Source organism: Poromitra crassiceps (genome assembly GCF_964638095.1).
Source record: "Poromitra crassiceps genome assembly, chromosome: 14".
Lineage (NCBI taxonomy): Eukaryota > Metazoa > Chordata > Actinopteri > Beryciformes > Melamphaidae > Poromitra > Poromitra crassiceps.
Window position 1 is genome coordinate 29,179,428 of NC_139633.1, and position 20,036 is coordinate 29,199,463.

At 42.1% G+C, this 20,036-nt stretch overlaps 1 long non-coding RNA gene across 2 annotated transcripts; it reads right to left on the reverse strand.

The window, feature by feature from the left end:
- Positions 1-5,656: 5,656 nt before the first annotated feature.
- LOC310789303 lies at positions 5,657-9,218 on the reverse strand. Of its 2 annotated transcripts, none has more exons than XR_014553327.1 (4): positions 8,971-9,218; positions 8,443-8,533; positions 8,136-8,227; positions 5,657-7,985 (listed from the first exon to the last, which is right to left on the reverse strand). It is a non-coding gene; the product is annotated as an uncharacterized lncRNA (long non-coding RNA). The 2 variants fall into 2 exon arrangements; XR_014553328.1 differs by having other exon boundaries at positions 8,414-8,533.
- Between the last annotated feature and the right edge of the window lie 10,818 nt (positions 9,219-20,036).

The window sequence follows — 20,036 nt, forward strand, 5'->3', positions numbered from 1 at the left end:
GTGTGCACAACATTGTCAGACTAAACTCCAGAAAGCCTGGCACCTCAAAAACCTACAATCCGCTACAGAAAAATGTATATTGTTTGTTTATTAACTGGCCCCTGGCCTATCATTTCACAAAAGTGGCCCCCGGGTAAAGCAAGTTGAGTATCCCTGCCTAGGCACTAGGGCAGTAGTTCCCAACCTTAGGGTCACGGCCCCAAGTGGAGTCGCCTGGGATTCAAATATGGTCACCTGAAATTTACCCCCCAGCCCTTCTTTGTTAACACCACATACAATTTAAAACTAGCGAAAATGATTAGGGTCACTCATAAACAGCAATGTTTAGCATGACTAGAGGAAGAAGAAGGAGAGGGGGTTGTAGCCATTTCAGTGGGTCGGTACCACTAGGGGTGCTAATGGTCCGGAATGGTCTTAATGCATGGTGAGTGTTTCAGATGCACTGACCATGGTCCGAACCACTTAGTGTGTGGTCGGTCAGGTGGTCAGTGTGGCCTGTCACGTGGTCCGTCAGTGTTCCTTCTTGTCTTAATGCATGGTCAGTCAGCGTACAGACGCACTGACCATGATTCGGACTACTTAGTGTGTGGTCGGCCAGTGGGGTCTGTCACATGGTCCGTCAGTGTTCCTTCTCGTCTTAATGCATGGTCAGTGTCTCTCAGATGCTCTGACCATGGTCCGGACCACTCTGTGTGGTCGGTCAGGTGGTCAGTGTGGTTCTGTATTGTTCGGTATTGTATTCCTGTGAGTTTGCTGTCTGTCAGTGAGGAAATGACGTGTCTGACAGGCAGTGTTGGGAAAGTTACTGAAAATTGGTAATTAGTTACAGTTACTAGTTACTTCTCTCAAAAGGTAATTTAATTACTTTAAAGTTACCAGTTACTTCAAAGTAATTAGTTACTAGGGAAAGTAACTTTTGCGTTACTTTTAAAAGTCTGCTTCGATTGTTATTAATGCACACATTATGTTAGTGTTGCTGTGCCACAGTGTGGCATTGAACATTCGCTTATTGGGGAGGCTTATAGCCTATCAAGGTCCTTAGCCTCTGGGGCTCTGGCTGCAGCTCTCTCCCCGGACGAGGTCTGAGGATCAGAAACTGGGTAATCCTCTGAAGTTGTCCGTTATTTTCATGTCCTAAAGTAACTAGTAACTAGCCCAGTTACTATTTTAGTAACTGTAACTGAGTTACTGAATTTGAAAAAGTAATTAGTTAGATTACTAGTTACTGAAAAAGGTAGTTAAGTTACAGTAACTAGTTACTTAGCAACTAGTTACTCCCAACACTGCTGACAGGATATAGAGAGCCAAAGTGGAACGTCACTTCCTGCTTCAGCACTGTACCAGAGATTTTCAGGAAAGATCACATGACATTTCACTTGGACCAAAACGTAAAAAAAATGCGGATTTAAAGAAAATATTTTTTCGATGTTTTTTTTTAAAGTTTTGGTCCGAGTGAAATGTTCTATGGTCTCTCCTGATCCTATAGCTGAACCGTTTGGTTTGACCAAGTAAAAGTATTTTTATAAGCATTTTATGCAATGTCTATGGAAAAATAAATTGCAGAAGAAAATCTCTGGTACAGTGCTGAAGCAGGAAGTGATGTTCAGTCTGCCACTTTGCCTCTTGATCGGTTCTCAGCGTCAGATGAGCAGGAATTTCTGAGCAGGAATTTCTTACTTCCGGTCAGGATCTTTCAAAATAAAAACAATCATTCAAACTCGATCAAACACAAATGGAAGTGATATCACACAAATTGAATATACATACCCATGGAAAAGGTTATATTCATTTAGATCTATCCTATATCCTTTGGTATTGTAGTACTAAGTACTTCTATATTATTATATTAAGCTTGCTCCCATCAGAGCGCCATTCAGAGGGTCAATTTCAAAGCTATGTAAAAAATAAATAAAAATAAAAATGTAATATTTATTTGAAATGGGCCCATTTTAATGGCCTTCTAACCATAGCTTCTAACTGATGGGAGCCAGCGGCTGGAAAATCCCTGCTCAGTTGACAGTGTACAGAAATGTCCAAAACAATAAAATTTACACACATCAGGCTTCAAGAGCCGTTTCCTATGACAGATGGAATATGCAGCTGCATGTATGAGGCTTGAGTGTCCGACTCTAGCCGACCAACTCTGTTTACATTTTATAAACTGCGACAGTTCACACAACTTTAACAAGACATGCATATATTATACATCAAACTCTTGAGCTACCTCTCACTCAGAATGTCAAAATATAAGCGATGTGATCTAGGCCTATAGTTTTTGAGATATTTACGTTTGTTTGGCACAACTCAATGAACTCATACTATTAACTGCCATGGGGTTCCGCATTTCTGGGTGGCAAGTGACGTCACGCTGATTCGTCCTATACTATGAATCGACCATATAATTGTCATTTGATTTTTTTTACACTTGCCAAAATTTTGCTATTAGTGTAGAAAGCATTTCAAGAAATAACACACCGTCTCCTTTGTAGGTCTATTTTCATTCAAACATTAAACTAGAGGTTCATGTTAGTGTTCTTATGTTCATTATGTTGGACATAGTTCAATTTCTACTTCAATTCTTATCGTAAAAAAAAACGAACTTTATCATGCTTTTACTTTGAAGGCAAAATCACTAAACCGGAAGTGCAATTCCTGCTGGAGAAAAACAATCCTGTTTATTTGACGCTGGTCCCTCTCTCTCTCTCTCTCTCTCTCTCTCTCTCTCTCTCTCTCTCTCTCTCTCTCTCTCTCTCTCTCTCTCTCTCTCTCTCTCTCTCTCTCTCTCTCTCTCTCTCTCTCTCTCTCTCTCTCTCTCTCTCTCTCTCTCTCTCTCTCTCTCTCTCTCTCTCTCTCTCTCTCTCTCTCTCTCTCTCCTCTCTCTCTCTCTCTCTCTCTCTCTCTCTCTCTCTCTCTCTCTCTCCGCCCTCCGAGTTAATCATCATTTCCAGTGTTCGGTGTGGCGCAGATTATTTTCTCCAGCTAAAGGTAGGCTAACAGTACTTTACTGACACTTTTACTCTAACTTGACTCTTTGAGACTGTTAACATTGTTAAAACTGTTAGCCTATTTGCTTATTTAGACTAAAAAGAGTAGGCTAACTATCAGCTGCCAAAGTTTTCTCTGTGTAAAAAAAGATTCAAAACTAGACTTGTTCACCCTGAAGTTATGAGGTCGCACGGCCCTCACCGTTATATCAAATGAACACACAGTCTGTCTTCTCACTCTCTCTCTGTCTGTCTCTCTCTAAAAGATACACAAGAACAAATGTTGGTTTTACAATAAATCCTACTCTTGAGAAAAAAAGAAACACATTTTTTCCCCCTTTGTGGATGTATCAGAAACTCACATCTGATTATAGCATTACAGTGAACACAATTAGAACAGCTCAGTTTGAAGTGGCTGTTGATGGGTTAGCCTCAATGCGTTGAGACTATCATCTCTTGCTATAGTAAAATGGAAGAACTTCTTGTCACATGTCGCTCTTCAGTCAGAAACCTTTTTGATATTGCAGACTGTGACGTCAGACAGATTTTAGATGCACACTCATAGTCCCTTCTCACGGGGGGCATTTTGTGTCGAAAAGGCAGGGTAAACACAGGTGCAAGCAAAACACTAATGAGGGTTTCAAACTTCCACGATTGGAATTTGGAAACCCTCAGTGTTTTGCTTGCACCTGTGTTTATTCTGCCTTTTTGACACAAAATGGCCCCCGTGAAAAGGGTCTATTCTCACTCGGTCATTGAATTATAGAGTATATTATATACTATATAATATTTAAGCAATATAGCATAAGAGCCAGTGTGTTGTGGCATATAGACGGGTTTCTTGTATACAAACACGAGTGGATGCGCGCGCATCCCTGGGGTAAAAGCTCTTTGTAGTAGATTTCGCACTTTGTAGTAGACTATTCACGTAGATCGCACTGTTTGCAAGACGACTGCTTAATAAAAATTCAATTTCAGAGTTGGAAATGTGTGTTTGCCTTTCTTTTGCAAAAAATATGTATGGTTTGCTGACATAATTTCGCTACTTTGGCCGTTTTGTTGTTGAGCCGGTCCCTTTAATTGACATGGGCGTTCACCTTCGTTAACCTACTGACCCACTGCCACACAGCTAGCTAACGTAAACAAACATCTGACAGGTAGCTAGTAGCTAGCTAGTCCATGCCAGGGTGAGTAAAGATGCCTATCGATTATATTGTAAGCCTATGTAGCTCTGACCGCGCCGATTACCTGAATAAATTAGTACTAAGCAATGGTGAGAAATTACCAGATCCATATTCTATTCCGGACAATGAATGGATTTTAGATATGTCCAAGTGGCCCGCCATTATATGGCCAGATATCTACACATATCTCATAGAGAAGCCAAGTGTTTACACAAAAGAAAATCTGCGTGCATACAAATCCTTGGATGCCTATAATTACGTACTTTGTGGAAATGTACAAGAGGTCAAGTATCATGATACGGGTTCAGGGTTTTGCATTTTGAGGGCAGGTGTCCTACCTAGCCAAAGACAAGGCTTAAAAACAAAACCATACGATGCCTGGGTTTACGTGCATAAGGACCTTGGCTACATATTAACAGCAAACTGCACATGCATGGCAGGGTAAGTATCAAACAACAGATAATCTGAGATCATGATTTCACACACTTTTTTGGCTAATAACCTACCCATCGCTCCAGTCTCGCCTCTTGTTGCAGTCATGCTGCAGCCATCATGTGCCAGGTGGAACTGTCAGGGCGCAGACGCACCGAGGAGGAGGTTGCTTGCACATCCAAAGCAAATCAGTGGAAGGACATGTCCAGAAAGAAAGTAGAGCCACAAACCCTGAAGAACATCAACTTCAGCCGACCAAAACGACATCAGACAGAGTTGCCCCAATTACGCCACGCACCAACACCACAAAATGTACCAGGTAAATAAGAGCGAAACACTGGCTGCAGGTTATTAAGCCACGGGTGATGCGTAAATGCGCTGGTACTTGGTGAACTATTACGCACACCCTCATTCAGGTGTGTAGTGCTTACCTGGAGAACTTGGGGAGCGCACCTATTGGGAACAACTCCCCCCCCCACCACCAATTTTACTATTGTAAAAACAAACAAAAAGTGTGGGAGCTCCCCTGTGCTCCCACAGCACTACACCCCTGTCTGTACCCAATAGGCGAATCAATAGCCTACCTAATAATTTCACTAATTTCTCACAGCACTAAATTGAATATCTAATTTAACATAAATGATTTTGATAAGACTGTTACTGTAAAACGACCCCCTTTTATGCTATTGCTTACATACTTTCCCTGCTACACACAGCAATTACAACTGAAGATCTCCAGGCTCTGCAAAAGATATGTCCAAACGCTGCTCTGTTTACATCCATCAACACAGCTGCAGACTCTGAGACAGATACAGCATCAGAAACAGAAGATGAACTCCCCGAGCCCCTGACAGCTATGCATGACCCATCTGCTAGGGACCTGTCGTCAACTGACCTTAGCGAGAAGTGCAAAGCCAGCTATGACAAAATGAGAAGGCAATGCACAGCTAACAGACTGGAACATCTACAGGACGTCACTAAAGAGCAGGCACAGTGCACAACATGGAACATCCATCGAGTGGGACGTATAACGGGCAGTAGCTTTCACAGGGTTATTAAATGCAAGGAGTCCTCAGTTGAAAGTGTTGTTAAACAGATAATGCAGTATGAATCCACAGATCTCACTGTTCCAGCTGTCATGTGGGGAAGGCAAATGGAAGATACTGCACGGCAATCTTACCAAACAGAAATGAGTAAGATACACAAGGACTTGACTGTAAAAAAAGTGGGTCTAAGAGTGAAAGCAGATGAGCCATACCTGGCTGCTTCTCCTGATGGAGTATTCTCCTGTGCCTGCTGTGGAACAGGGCTGTTGGAGATTAAATGTCCATACAAGTACAAGGAGGGACTAGAGGGGTCAGAGTCTGATGCATCATTTTGCCTTGACAAAAACTATGATCTGCGACCTACTCACCAATATTACACACAGATTCAATTACAAATGTATGCTTGTCAAATGGACAAATGTGATTTCATGGTGTGGACCAAGACAAGCACCATCATTTGCCGGCTATGGAGAGATGAGTCCTTTCTCCAAGAAAATATTCCCAAGGCTGAGGTCTTCTTCATGGACCACCTCCTTCCAGAACTTATCTGTCGCCGCAAAGACCCCGACCTGGCTGAAGAGATCAAATGTCTCTCCTGCAAAAGGCCTAGCTTTGGGAAAATGATCAAGTGCCCAGACTGCTGCCAACACTTCCACTATCCATGTGTGAACATTACCAGATACTCCAAAAAATGGAAATGTGGATGCAAATAGATCCCAATAATGCATGGAGACAAGTGCAGTTGCAGACACTGGAGAAAAATATCAAAATTAACAAGCAAGAAAAAGTCTTAAAAATTCACCTCCAAACAGAAATGTTATTTCTCTTCATTTTGTATTAATTATTCACATGTGTTATAGATGAGAACATTTTACAACTGCATTTCTCTTTTAGTACATGTTGCTTTCATTAGTTTGCATTTAAAGCAGTGGTTCTCAATGTGGGGTCCAGGGGATTCTGGGGGTCCCCACTAATATTTTCATTACAAGTTAACACGATTAGAGAATGTTGAACAATGACTGTGATCATAGTTTCACTGTTATATCTCTACATAAAATACAGAGATTGCTGGGATTCTGGAGAAAATCAGAACTAACAAAACTATTCCCAGATTTTGGTCCATTGCCCTAATGTGGACAAAATTATTTTTTGAATCACAGTTAAAACATTGTCAGTTGATGCATAAAGAACTCCCAGCTAAGGAGAAAATAAATCAAATGTTAGAAGATGATCACTCTGAATTGCTGTCATATGAAAGTGTGTTGCAATATCAAAAATATCTGTTATGTGTCCCATATAAATGTTCTTTTAACACAGTTAACGCCGGGCTACCACAGTCCGCCTAATGTTGGTGAGACCAGCACATATGGTTACAATGTCATCTAGCATATCGACTTGGCTGATGGGTATCACAGTGTTCAGTATCTGAAAGGTTTTAAGCTGACCTATCACTCGTTCCACATGTATGCGGACTCTTGATAACTGCCGTGAAGTGTCAACACAGGAACCAGGCAACTGAGCCTTCCCCTTAGTGAAACTTGGGATTCTCAATGTTGCTCCTACACTGGCCAATTCCTCTCTAACAAGGAAACCTCTATCTGCAAGGATCTCATCCCCATGCTCAAGTTTCCCCAAAAAGCCAGAATGTAAAGTTATTAGCTTGTCAGATGCACGACCTCCCCACCCATCAGACAAAAATGATATGGCTCCTGCTGGTGTTATTCCAATCAGATACTTGATTGTGTTTTGGTGCTTGTAATTTGACCAGGTTTCAGCCCTTGCCTTTAAATTGTATGTTCTCTCTATAAAAAACTCAGTACAGTCTATAATACAACGACACTTCTTAAATTGAGGTTTAAAAGACTTGGGCATGTTTGCTCTCACTGCATCCTTATCAGGCCACGCGATCAAAGGCTTCAATGTTGAGGACAACAAGGGAATCCACTCTCTTAATATTTTTGATACAGTTGAGAATGGAAGTCCAAATCTGTAGGCAAGGTCTCTGTTGCTGAGTCCAAGTCGGACTTTCATTAGAACCAAAAGGAGGTGGTTCTCCCAGCTTAACCCACCCTTAAGCACAAGTTTGCTTTTTTTTACAATATCCAACAGCCACCTGAAAGCCTGCACTGACTGTAACCCAGTAAAAAAAAGTATTTTAGAGTTCATGTCTTTTATAGAATAAAACCCAAATTTGGACTGCTTAAGCTGCTGCTTCAGTTGTTTATTCTCGTCCTGTGTGGCCTCCAGTTCTCTTTTCACAGCATCATAATCATCACGGAGCTGCTTGTACTGCAGGTTGAGCTGGTCCATCTCTTTTTTGGGCACCATCTCGCCTTCATCTGCAACGCAAAAAAGGAGAACAATTACTTAACTCTTGTGTCACATCACGAGCCAGCTCCAAACATACACAGACATGCATGCAACGCACACACACATAGAACATCTGTTTCTTTATCACACTAACACTAAAATAGTCTGAATGCACATACCTTCAGAGGATTCAATAGGACCCGCCTCAGTTTCACCTGTGGGGCTGGTAACAGGGGCCGTAGTGTCATCGCGCCTTCTCTTTCTTTCATATCTATGACAACAGTCGAGTATGGTCAAGTTAACGTGCTAAAAAATTATCAACATATTAATTGATAACAATGCAATAACATAAAGAAGGACACACACATATATCTTATATTCTCAGATACTAAACAAGCTACATTACCAAGATAGGTTAGATTATATTATATTACAAATGATGACTGAATGGCCATACCGTAACTTTCTACATGACATGACACAGACCTTGCCAGCTTTCCTGTGGTGTTTCGGCGGGTGCTGTGTGAAAACACTGATGGAACAAAATCTGGACTCTCATAATCCATTGACGGTGCTCCTGATAAGAGAGAGTAAGCTGTAAGTTAGCTGCTAATTGTTTAACCAACATCAGTTTGACATTTTACAAACCAGGAACTGCAGCCATAACGTTAATGAGCACCAACCGGACAAAATCAATCATTAATGTCTATTCAGAGTTAAAGAAAGCTGTATAATACATTTAATGCACAACAACTTTAGTTGGACAGTTAGTCAAAGTTATGCTATGACTGACTAACATTAGTTATCCCATTTCAGGACAGTGTTGTCAGCTTACTGACAGGCAGCTACTGCACAACACAGCCGACACAGCTGGCAAAACAGACAGTGAAAACACAGCCCTGAAAGGGCCTATCATGAGCTATCACTGGTATGAATCATACAATGACAGCGTTAGCTAAGTTAGCTACTCATTATTTGTTGTTGTTAGCAAACATAAACATAACGTTAGCCTACCAGATATGAAGTGAGCACCGCACAGACTCTCGTCGCCTTTAGGACCAGTGGGACCCCAATCTTCCCTTTTAATGGCCTGGAGCCATAATTTCCTTCTGTTTTTTGCAAATGGATGAGATCCCCGCGGTATATTGTACATCTTCCATCCGTCTTTTTGACGGTTGGTACAGTTTACAGCGCCACAGCTCCTTGTCATGTCTGTCTCGGTCTGTCTGCCTCTGTGTTTTGACTGTGTGGAGCGGCTTCCTTCCTGCTTTCTTCCTACCCCGATCGTGCGCGCGCATCTACGTGATGACGTTGCACATGAACCCGTCTATATATATCCCGCTGATCAGCTGTTATCCCACGAGGCCGCAGGCCTCGTGGGATAACTGCTGAGCAGCGGGATATATGCCACAACACACGCTGCTCGAGTGCTATATTGCTTTTATAAAACGGTTTCCAAGTATGATAATATAATAATAATAATAATAATACTATAAGTCCGACTGGCATGGGATTCTGATAGAGTCAGTTGAAACACTACTGTAAGGCGGGACCTCTAGCAAGAAGATAGACGTGTGGGGACGTCTGGAGACTGAAGTTGACACTGGCCAATCCTGGCGCTTGCTGAGAAGCTGAGAGCTTTCTGCAAAGCCCGACACCAACTAACGTTACTAGGGGTGCACCGATCACGTTTTTTGCCACCGATCACCGATTGCCGATCACCTATGAGAAATATCTGCCCAACCGATCATCGACCGATCACCGATTACCGATTACCGATCACCGATATATATATATACGCCCTGGGGTGTCCGTAAAAACACGAGGCAGGAGACAGATGGGAGTTCAACCGTTTAGTTGTCAGTTCTCTTCAGTACAGTACAGCAGTATAGGCTCTTTACAGCATTATGACAGGAATAGTAGGATTGTGTGTGGTCTGGAAAAAGGAGGCAATAAAATATACAAACAGGTCAGTAACCAAGCTTGCTGTTATATAGGCCAATTATAGTGATAATTAACAACTAATAATATATAAATGATAATTAGGTAAACTGTAAGTCAGTTACTCTTAAACACCAGTCTTGAACCATGACTAAAGCCAAAGAGCTCCCACTCATAGAACCGGGGTTATGCACAATAACGTCATACATTGGGATCCGCATCGAACGAACATCAAAACGACCCGCCCATCGAGGCCGAGTTACAGTGTTATAATTAGCAGCACTATGAGTGCGATCTACATAATGGTGACAGGGTTACATGACGGGAGAAACAACAGAATCACAAGCTACACACGAGCTAAACTCCATCTGAGTAGTGGCATTAATTAGCGCAACAGACAATCAAACCGCAAGTGCACGCACGCCTAAACAAACGTTATTGCAATGATTGCAGGTAGATCGATCTAAAACCAAAAGGGAATGCAATACAGGAATATTAACATAATAATGACTTACTGGTTGGTCATATACGCACACATGGAAGAAAGGGATTAGAACATGTTCATCAACTGTCCAAAGAAAGGAAGAAAGTCCGTCTGAACGGAGCACACATCCACATACTCAGCCGCACACTTTCGCTTCCTTCAAAGTGCCCGCGGGAACATCAATGCTTGCGTGGAAATTGTCTGTGTGTGCGCGTGCACTACCCCGACTACCACAGTACCACCGTGTCAATCTGGGACTTTAATACACACGGACTTAACAGCATGCAAATGCCTCGGTAGGCGGGAGGACTGGAGGTAACTTCTCTCTGCTGAGTCTGCTCTAATCACCAGCTGATTTGTGTGATTCAAAGACGCAAGGAGTGTGTTGACAGTCTGGTGCGGTGTGTGCATGGAGGTGAGTACACTGACGAAAGCAAAGCGTGTGCTTTGCAACACAATGATATAAACGTTAGAGCACAATATGAAAGTTAAACGATAGACATTGAAGACATGAAAATGGGCTGCCTCATGTTTCTCATGTGCAGCATGATCGGCTATGCGATCGGCAACATTAAAGGAATATCAGAAACAGCAGATCACATATTTGAGGTCCAAATCGGCCGATACAGATTGCGTGCCGATCGATCGGTGCACCCCTAAACGTTACGTCTTATTTAGAAATGCGGGGTTAACAGCCTTTTTTTTGCAAAGAAGACATTAGCCTGCGTCTATTCTTGTACAAAACATAATTTTCTGCGAAGTATTAGTAAAGTTATAAGCGAAGATCGATTCACAAGGATCTGACAGCTGTCTCCGCCATTTTGTTTTTTCTACATTGTCATTTGAGGTAACCAAAGCCTTTTAGTAAGAGAGTTGCGCCATCATGCGTCATGGCTCTTCAAATAATAATCAATGGCCATGGGTTATGAGAGTGGTATACGGTATTTATACCATGGCTGTGAACCAATCAGATTGCTTGATTTGAGAGAGCCGTTTTATAAAATGATATAACATCTAAATTACTCCTCCATGCATTACATGTGTGCTGCTCTGCAGTTTATTCACTGTAGATGATGTGGTTAATGTCTCCATCTAGTGGACAGACGGTAGTACTCCATCATCTGAACTGTGGTGAGTCTGCCTCAGACCTGGTTTCAGGTAGACCATTATGATGTCACTAGACTAGACTAGACTAGACATGAAGTTATGAGGCCACACCCTCATATCAAATGAACACACCCAGAACTGACAGAGGAGAATAAGCAGCGTCTGTCTTCTCACTCTCTAAAGAAATATATTGGGGGCAACTTTTGTTTTGCCCTCACCGTCTAAAAATTGGGGGCTTTAACAACATTTTGGGGGCACTTTAAAAATAGTAATTAGTGCATAAAGTTGCTAAAGTGTAGTGAGAACAACAGCACTGTTTGTGTGTGTTCTTCATCGTTGTCTTCTGGCAACCAGCTTGCAGGTGCTGAGTGTCTTACAGATGGAAATTAATTGTATTGAATGAAAATACAATTATCAAAATATTGGGGGCAATTTTTGCCTCATGATCATGTTTTTTAGGGGAATGAATCTGAGATTTATTGGGGGCATTTTTGCCCTGTGTGTGTGTGTGTGTGTGTGTGTGTGTGTGTGTGTGTGTGTGTGTGTGTGTGTGTGTGTGTGTGTGTGTGTGGCCCCTGGCTAAATTCCTACACTGGCAAACACATAGATATATACATAGCTGGGAGAGAGCAGAATAGACAGGGTATACTGTCTGGGGCTGGGCGATATGGTTGAAATCAGTATCACGAATAGTCACAGGGGTCAGTTTAGAAACATAATGTATATCACAATATGGGTCATATAAGCGCAATTAAAATGTAGTACTCCAATTATCATATCATATATTATAATTACCTGGCGATATGATGCCACTGAATAGACGACAAACGATAGTACTGGATTATCGCCCTACGGCACAAAGCTGTCAGCTGTCAGCGAAGCAGCCGGGCCAAATGAGCAACAACTGGAGACATTCTGACTACTCTAACCTTAACCAGAACTAACTAGCACAGAAGAAATCTAACTAATCTACTGCCTAGTCTGCCCTGTCCTGACCTAATCTAGTCTAATCTTAGCCTGAACACTATACGATCATGGCTAATCTGCAGCCTAACCTAAACCACTCTGACCTACCCGGCACCCTCCACCCCAGTCCCTACTCCCACAACAACAAAGATATGAGAAGTGGAGCTCAGGCCGAGAAATACCCCACAACCCCATGGCCACAAGAAAACCTTTCCACATGTGAACTCATACACCCAGGATTGCCTCACCTTAAAGGAGAGGAGGAACCTTGTGAAGGCTGATGCAGCTTAGAGGCCAAACATAGACCCCAACTGGTGACCCTCCTCCAGGACAGGCTGAGATGCAATCGATGCTCGGCTAAACATTTTACATTTACAAATATGAAATTGTCACAAAAGAGAGTTGAGAAGGTAAATGAAGATAGTACAGTGGATAACCACAATAATTTTGCACTTCTTTTTTTAGAGAAGCATGACATTTCTCACATAGTTATTGAATACCATAATGCTTATTTTCAGATGTGGAGGGAAGGGAAGTAAGATTTGACCTCAAATCCAAGATAGCCGCTCATCCCATGGGTCTAATGTTCAAATGTGCTCATAACAGTTGTGCACTTTTTGAGAAAAGCATGACATTTCTCACATAGTGAGTGAATATCCTACCATAAGGTTTATTTTCAGATGTGGAGGGAAGTCAGATTTGACCTCAAATCCAAGATGGCTGCCAATCCCCCGAGTCTAATGACAAGACAATTCAAGACAACTTGGAACACTGGAAAAATGAGCTCTGACCTGTAAAAAATGACCTGTAAAAAATGAATTGAACGCTTGTCGATGTCGGAATTACAGGTCGGAAATTCGGGCATCATTTCAGAGCTCCGGTTTGTCCGAGTTGACGTCATCAAAGTGTTTGTTGACCTAATTTGAGGTGCAATTATGCAATATGTGTTTATATTGTTTCTATTTCACTCTGATTATAGCAATATGTTGAATTCAACAGCTATTTTACCAATGAAATTAGCTAGTTGAAGTTATGTATGTTATATATGCTGTGTATGTTTTTGTAAATGTATCCTGTAATAAAAGCTTGTAGTAATGACTGAGTGCAGCTAACAGCATGTTGGTGTGTTTGTGTGAAGGTGTTGTTGGCTCCACTATGAGTCAGTGTGAGGAGAGAGAGGAGGGGCTCTCTCTGTCTGAGGAACATGACAGCCGGACCAAAGCTAAGAGGTAAGATGAGATAACTGTTCTCTATCTCACAGCTCAGCAGTGACATCATTACAGCACAGCAGTGACATCATTACAGCTCAGCAGTGACATCATTACAGCTCAGCAGTGACATCATTACAGCTCAGCAGTGACATCATTACAGCTCAGCACTGACATCATTACAGCTCAGCAGTGACATCATTACATCTCAGCAGTGACATCATTACAGCTCAGCAGTGACATCATTACAGCTCAGCAGTGACATCATTAACCCTTCATTATCCAGAGTCAAAGCTCTGTCTGTCTCTGTTGTGTTGAAGCCCAGTCCAGCAGGAGAGAGCAGACTCCCCTGTACCCAGCTGTGTGTCCATGAAGAGTGACTGGTCTATGGATTATCCTCCTGTGTTCAAAGATGGACAGCAGTCTACTGAGCAAAGGTAAGAATGGAAAGCAGATGAGTTTATTTTTAGTCTACTGAACAGAGGAAAGAAGTCATGATATTCTGTTGATTTAGTTTCTTCTTTAATTACAATTAATTATCCAGATTCCAGAAGGGTTTTGCTGAACATATTTTCTTTTGCAGCATTGCTCTGCCTCACATCCATAGTTACAGATATTCATACCAGAGCTGCTCAGTACAACCACAGCCTTCTGCTGTTGGTCACTGAGCAGCTACCAGAACAGTCTGGGGGTTGAGATCTTTGCTCAAGGTCTAATTGGTGGTAGTTTCACAGGGTGGAGAAAGAGTTACATATTCACTCTGACTTTCAAAGTTCTTACTGGGATTCAAACCGGCAACCTACTGGTCAAAACCCTGCTTCTCTAACATGTTTACTGCCACCACCCTGTTTGATCAATCCTTAGCAGGATCCAGCAGAAGAGAGCAGACTCCCCTGTACCCAGCTGTGTGTCCATGAAGAGTGACTGGTCTATGAGTCATCCTCCTGATCTCAAAGATGGACAGCAGTCTACTGAGCAAAGGTAAGCAGGGGTGCAAACTTCTCACCTTTCGGCGAAATTTGCAGTTCACTCCAGAACCCTATGTTACTTTACCCCTGGATAGATCCAGAAGATCTTTATGTGCCCAGTTGAGAACGGGTACCCTCCCTTTGGCTATTGAGTTTGGCAGGTTCAATTCTATTGCTGAGGAGGAGAGACTTTGTACTGTATGTGAATTAGGTGTTGTGGAAGATGAATTTCATTTTGTGTTTCATTGTACACTATATGAGGAACCAAGATTGTCTCTATTTCAGTTAATGCAAAATAAGAAACCGGAACTATTTTGGTCAGGAGATGATGCGAAGTTGGAATGGTTGTTCAGAGATGAAGTCTTCAGTTTGGCCAGGTTTATTGGGAGGGCTTGGAAACTCAGAATGGAGAAGCTGTTCATCTGAATATATAATTCTGTCTTGTTTATGTTTGAGCATTTTGTAGCTTGTTTGTTGATTTGTTTGTATTGTTGAACTTGAATGATTTGTGTCTTGTAAGCCCAGACGGGCTGGGCACCTTGAATATGGTGCATGACACAGAAATAAAAATCTATCTATCTATCTATCTATCTATCTATCTATCTATCTATCTATCTATCTATCTATCTATCTATCTATCTATCCAGAATAGGTAATTTGTGTGATTCATGTAGATCTGTTGAGTTTTTTAAATTGGCGCTGTCTGACGCTGACTTCTGAATTGTCAATAACAGATTCACACTGATCACGCTATGAGTGAGTGTGTGTGCCACAGCGTGCTGTCAATCTCTCCCCCCGCATCATGCACACACAGAAAGGCAGGGAAATAGCAAAATAAAATGTTTTCAATGGCTTCTGAGTCCTGCCTCAAGTGGCCATTTGAGGAATTACAGCTTAAACAAAGACTTCTGCATCTTCAGGAGAAAGGGGGTGGGCTTGCCCCTTGGTCAAACCCCGAGCTAGCCCCCTGGTGGTCACTGATCAGCTACCAGATCCGTCTGGGGGTTGAGATCTTTGCTCAAGGTCTAAGTGGTGGTAGTTCCACAGGGTGGAGAAATAATTATTCACTCTGACTTTGAAAGTTGGTACTTGGATTTAAACTGGCAACCTACTGGTCAAAACCCTGCTTCTCCAACGTGTTTACTGCCACCACCCTGTTTTATCAATCCTTAGCAGGATCCAGCAGGAGAGAGCAGACTCCCCTGTACCCAGCTGTGTGTCCATGAAGAGTGACTGGTCTATGAGTCATCCTATTAGTTTCAAAGATGGACAGCAGTCTACTGAGCAAAGGTAAGAACTGAAAACAGACAAGTTTATTATTTGATTCTACTGAACAGACATAGGCGAAATTTCCACTGGTTGAGAGGGACATGTCCCCCCACCTTTTAAAACCTAGATTTTGTTGTCCCCCCATCCTTAGCAGGATCCAGCAGGAGAGAGCAGACTCCCTTGTACCCAGCTGTGTGTCCATGAAGAGTGACTGGTCTATGGGTCTTCCTATGCATTTCAAAGATGGACAGCAGTCTACTGAGCAAAGGTAAGCAGGGGTAGCCTAGGTAAACCCAGCCCCCACGTGACCTGCTCTCTCAGTTCCCAGTCACTAGCGTCTAGCGAACGGGCCATTCAAATCGATTTCCGCGGCGATTGAAAGACTCGCGCAGACCCGCAGCCACCCCGCAGCCAATGAGTGACGGCGTGACTGCCAACATCAGTCCTGCCGTGATCGGCCAATCAAAGAGTGCGTCTTTGTCAATGACGTATAACAGCTGCAGCGGCTAGCCATTAGCTTTTGGTCTTTCCAAAGCATAGCTCCCGAGCTAGCTACTAGCTATGGCTATGAACAGCTACAGCTACGTATTGTTGTGTCGCCGTTAAATGCGCTAATGGAGGACCAGATACGCGAGGCTTCTAATCTGGGAATCAAGGCGTTGCAGATCGGTGGGGTGAATGATAAAGACAAGGACATGGACGCTGCAAGCTTGTGTATGCAAGTCCAGAGGCCTTGATGAAGAAAAAGTGGCGAAATATGCTGGCACCGGCTACACGAAAATTAACGTTATTAAATGCTGTAACGTTAACGGTAATTCTCATGTGTATGGTTTATTTAGCCTACTCAATCTCTTCTGAGATTATAACGTTAACCTGTTAGGACGCTGTGAGCTTGTGTATATAGCCTAAGTCCAGAGAACTTGATGAAAACAAAGTGACAAAATATCCTGGCATCGGGTACACGAAAATTAACGTTATTAAATGCTGTAACGTTAACTGTAATTCTCATGTGTATTGTTTATTTAGCCTACTCAATCTCTCAGCCCATGTTGATGCTGAACCAAATGACCAGTCCGGCTGCAATGGTTGATTTGTGAGGTTAATGGCAGCCAACAGAACTTCATATTGTTTCCATACTGTACTGCATGTTGTACTGTTCATAGACCAGAACAGCACATCCGGGTAATTTGCAAAACTTGAAGGCTGCGCCCCTTTTTAGGGGATAACACAAGCCACTCGCGTTGACTTCAATGTAAAATAGCAGTACCCAAAACATCTATAGAAAAATAACAGAATTCATTTCCTTTATAAATGACCCAAAGACACCATGACATGACAATATATTTCAACTCGGCCGGCCATAGAATGCGCAAGATACATGACACGAGGTACTTGCCTTATATGAACACTGTATCCAGTTTCCACCAGGTTACATGCATCGTCCACATTGACGGTGTCACGCCTATGCGCCTACCCTATCGCAGACCTTTTTTTTTTGTTAGTGAAACTATAACAACACAGCAACTCTTCGGCATATCTCTATCAAATTAAACCGTTTTAAATAGTTTGTTTGAAGTGGTTTCGGCTTCTTGTACCGTCGTTTACTATGGTGGGTTTCCCCTAAAAAGGGGCGCGGCCTTGGAGCTGGGCGCTTGAAGACGCGACGCAGTTCTGGTCTATACTCAAATTGTACTTTTTTGAATGGAACTGAATAAAAATGTTTTTGTTTGATACTCTATTCTGTTGTATTGTCATGTGAGAATGAAAACAGCTATATTAATAGTACTTCAAAACAGTGGTTCTCAAAATGTTTCCACATAAGGATCCTTAAACTGAATAATGTGATGCTAGACCTGTGCTTGTTTATTTAGCAAAAAAAGTGTAGTTAAAGTTATACATTCATAACTTGTTCTGCAGTCATCAATCAGACAATTCTCCAAAGCAAGTGTTAACTACATTCAGAGTGAGCCAGTTATAAAAATATAACATGTAACACATCACAGCAATACTGTAGCCTACAGTCCAGTGGTATGGTGGGCTAATTGTTTGAATTATATCGAAATATATTTGCATGGTGTAGCATGTAATGCAGTCTGTTAATATACTGTAGCTAGATACTCTGTGACACAGAAAGGCAGACAAGCTAGCAGCAGGGATCTTGTCACACTGATTCCAGATAAACCCGTCTGTCTAGCCAGCTATACAATATTACTGTACCATAATACCACAAGCTAAAGCAGCATATGCCAATGGAAGGCTGGGTAGCATTAGCTAACGTCATCCAGGCTACAGTAATAGGCTATTATAGTTATGAAACGCTGATTCAAACGTTACAATAATAAGACACAATACTGTAGCTAGAGAGAGTAATTTATTTCAGAGCACCAGATATCACCATATTTAATTTCAATAAATATAAAGCATTCATTGATTGAAGCAGAGTGCTGGTCGGTTAAGTTTATCTGTCATGTCAAGCGCGTTACGCTGTCACTTACCTAAATCACGTTAAATCGACGAGAGATATATATAGACCCAGGATTACATATATGTTTCACATAGGGTGGTGTTTTCATTTCGATGTTTTATTTGGTCCAATATTGAAATGTCCTACAATTGCAGGTTGTCTTACCATTACACAAAATTGAGATCTACCTTCATATCTATTTCGGCTCATTTGGTTGCTATTTAGTAGCGAAATGGAGTAGCAATGCATGCTGGGAGGAAGTGAACATTTTTGTTTTGTTTTTTAATAAAAGTAGGCTACTTGTGATATCTCACGTGGTCGATCATCATTGCAAATTTAGCCCAATTTGTACAAATTGCAGATGTGAACAGCTAGGTTTAATGACAAATATGGAATATCACCCAAGGAAATACCACGGTTTAATCCCAACAGATAAACCATACAGATTTGCTGTAATTGTGAACACATAAGGGAGCAAAGACATGGTTTTCAAGTATAACACAATGTACAACTTTTATTCAAAGACAGGATTGAAAAATATAGGTCACTTGTATTCACTTCAGTAATGTCAGGTCTCAGTCGCATTCACGCTAACCTCTTAACGTCTAGCTATAGCTAGGTTACATCTGGATTATGTATAATATACAGTATAATACTACGCTCACTAGGTCATGACATTCACATTAACGCCTCCAAAAATCTACTGTAGCTAGCTAGCGTTAAATAGGTTTATCTGTAACCACGCTGAAATGAGAGGGCATTAACGTTAATATTTCAATTAGGTCAAACACACCTTACCGTTATGACTGCGGCCGTTTTTGATTAACATTAGCGTTAAGTCCATGATCAAATCTAGCATTTCGGTATATTCAGTGTGTGTGTGTGAAAAGGATGTTAGCATGCTAGCATTATTAGCACAGAATGTATACAGTCCATGGTACAACGTTAGGCCTTCAAGTCCTGAGGCGAACAGCGCCGGAGGATGAAGTCTGCAGACTGGCATTCAGTGTCCAGCATAACAAGCACGCCTGTTTCCTCATCAGGTTGGCAGCAGCTGACCAGTTGCCCTTCTCCACAATACCTGCGGCTAGGGCTGGGTATCGAGTTTCGATACTTACTTGGCACCGAAATGGAAACATCGATACTAAGGGGTATCGAAGCCTCCCTTGTCAATCGATACCAATTTTCGATACCAAAACAAAACAGCGTCATTGAGCCTATAAGCATGCGACATGCTTGCACGCCGCGCTCTAATACGGCTGGTGATTGGCTGTCATGTAGAGGCATGCAGGAAACGTTACGCCCACTTTAGCCGGTGTGTTTGTTGTGACTGTGAGCCAGGCGTGCGGTGCGGATATAGTATACAAGAAGTTAGCCACTCAAGCTACTCCTATCCTGGAGTACCATATGGCGAAGATGATGAAAAGCAGGAAAAGAAACAGAAAGAACACGGACTGGTTTCCACAGATAAGAGAAATAATTGAGAGGTGGGTCAGCTTACCGCAAGTTAGCGGTTATCAGATCCCTCAGTCTGACAAATCCATGCATCTGGCTGTGAGTTGTAGCTAGCAGATCGTTTAATTAATTGCCGCCGTAACGTTATGCGCAAGCGGGCATTGTGTATTTTTAGCAACTCGTTAACAAACGCTGATGTCATGATAGTTTGTTGAATG